General features: G+C 38.7%; 1 pseudogene; it reads right to left on the bottom strand.

The window, feature by feature from the left end:
• Positions 1–544: 544 nt before the first annotated feature.
• LOC143617938 (exocyst complex component EXO70H1 pseudogene) lies at positions 545–2735 on the bottom strand (annotated as a pseudogene).

Here is a 2735-nt window from a genome sequence, read left to right as displayed (position 1 = left end):
ATTTATATGTGTATAATTATAGACCACAAACTCTATCATCAAACAATCTCAAAATCAAAATTGTATACATGTAATTTTTCACCTCTTAGAATTTGGAAGCCTAAGAAAATAGAAGCCTACGATCATTGCATTATTTCATTTCTACTTGAGCCACCTTTGTGTTTGATAGGATTTTATATTTAGTTACTTTTAGTTTTTTATATTTCTACTTGAGCCATATAATTTATACATCTTTCATAATCAGGTGTGGCTAAAGGGGTGTAAAATAAAGCAATAACTTCTTCTCTTTTCTCTATAGCTCTTAAATTCTAAAAAGTCACGAATTATAAATAGGAGATTTTGGTCTTGAAGTTTTTTAACGACAGAGTTTGTGTAACTATAATTATACATACGCATAAAAAAACTCATTTTATTATGCGTGTTACAAAACCTATAGTGACAACTAATAATCACTTTGAATAAAGCTTTTTGACTGTTTTTAATCATCTAAAAACATACATTATGCACACATTTAATTATTTAATGTTAATAACCTTTAATCATAAGGAATCAATACAATCGTATTTCATATTCCCAAGTGTGAGGGCATTTAATTTACAAATACAATCCTTCAAGAATCCTGGGGGTGCAAAATCACAATTTTAAATAATTAAAAAAATATAACAACCGTTCTTCACCGTGACAACGATGTTCTTGACCCTGATAACGACGATGATGCCGACCCGAAACCCGAAACCGACACCGAAAACGAAGCAGATGCGCTCCCGGACCCAAAGAACAGGTCCGAAAGCGCGTTCCCCAAATCCTCGGGCGTGTATTTAACAACTCCGGCTAACTTTCTATCTTTCTCCATCTCTACTCTCCACTCGTTATATAATTCTCGATACACGGGTAACAATTTACCCGCGATCGACAATTTAATCTGGTCCCGAAGCTTACCGTTCGGTATCACAATGGTAAGCTGTTTTCGGTGAGTCTCTTCAAACAACATGTTGACTTTTTTGAAACATTGTTTTGCTTGTTCTGGAGTCATCGACGCTGTTCTGTTCTGAACAGCGTCAATGACGTGGCCCCATGCGACCTGTTCGTAATTGGCGGCGAATTCTTTTACGTCAGATTCACGCTTGCCAATAAAGTCGTCGCCTAGAAGGTATTTCAGATTCGATGATCGGGTTTTTGACATGATTTGTTGGAGGTTGTTGGCAAGGAATAAATACGTTAGCGACACGTCCTTAATGTGCTTCGTTTTCTCGTCGAGTTTGCAAACGAGCACGAATATAAGCCACGCGAACCATAACGTTACCGAGGGCGATGGAGACGTGTCGATAAACGACTTGTCGAAAAACGACTCGGGGATCGGAGTCTTCTCGGGAGGCGGGGTTTCGAATAAAATATCTGCTAAAACAATGTAATCAGCAAGAAGTGAGAGAAAATTCATCGTATCGATTGTAAGTTTGTGAACTCCTGCTCCAGATACAATTGTCTTCCGCGGTTGTTTGTTAAGAAGATTTTCGAATTCGATTAACTCCAACCGCACGAATTCACCTAATTTAACCAACGAATTAAGCGCTTGATCGACGATATGTTTAGTCGATTGAAAAGAAAATGTTGACACAATCTCTGGCCATCTATCCGCTATGGCCGTGTACATATCAAGCCATCTAAAGATCCTCTCGGGTGCTTTCTTACTACTTTTCACCACATTTTCGGGAAATCTGAATAGTATCAAAGCGCCTTCTTTCGTGATTTCTGCGTAACATGATTCACGAATCGAATCAGACGAAGCGAAGACGTGATCGCATAGAATTCGCTCTCCGTGAAACAATGTTTTCATTGAGACTTTCACAGCTTCTAACCATATTTGGATTTTGACATCCAAAACCTCCCAATCCATCTTATGAACTTGACTAGATTTCATCTTTTCGACACCGAGTTTGTATATACCTTCATCGACAATCGATTTTCGTATAATTTTGTATATGTTTACGCATTCTTTACCATACCCGGTTGAAATCATGCAATCTGCTATCATCTTAAGATCAATCATGACTCCTTCAGCTTCATCTTCAACTTTACTTAACAATTCGCCCGCAACTCGTACATCATCATCCGATTCGTCAACAAAATCGGATAAACTCGAAGTAGACGTTCTAGACGATCTAATCGAAACAGATTCCGGGTCTAACTGCGCTCGATTCAACGACAAAATTTGGTAAAACTCTTTCTCCAACCGCTTCATCGCGATCTGCATGAGATGCTGAGCTCGGATTAATAAATCCGAGTTCGAATTCTCAGCGACTAATGATCGCATGGCTTTATGAAGCTTGTTGACGAGTTTAATAAACTCTGAAGCCTCTGCACGGTTCTCATAGAACAGTGATGTTACAGATGCGTAAGTAGAGGTCGCTGGGTCCCATTTAATAATAACAGGCTCAACGACCTCTAGTGTCTGTACCATCACTGAGTCGGAGAGGCTTCGGGTGGGAGCGGGTAGGCTAAATCGTGACGGGGATGGGTAGTGAGCTATGAAGGAAGATGAAGATCTTTTTGGAGAGAAACTGAATTTCTTCATGTTGTTTATTGTGAGTTTTGGTTTAGAAACTTGGAGAATAAGGAATGTGAGAATGAAAGTTATTGAATGATTGGTGTTTGAGAGAATAAATGATTTGGTGAGTAGAGAAATGTAGAATTTGGAAATAAGTTAGTGAATATTGTGGGGTGATGTGAGGGATATA

This window comes from Bidens hawaiensis, unplaced genomic scaffold (genome assembly GCF_021521415.1).
Source record: "Bidens hawaiensis isolate Kalapana, Puna unplaced genomic scaffold, B.hawaiensis_p1.1 tig00060860_1, whole genome shotgun sequence".
Lineage (NCBI taxonomy): Eukaryota > Viridiplantae > Streptophyta > Magnoliopsida > Asterales > Asteraceae > Bidens > Bidens hawaiensis.
This window is presented reverse-complemented; position numbering and strand designations above follow the sequence as displayed.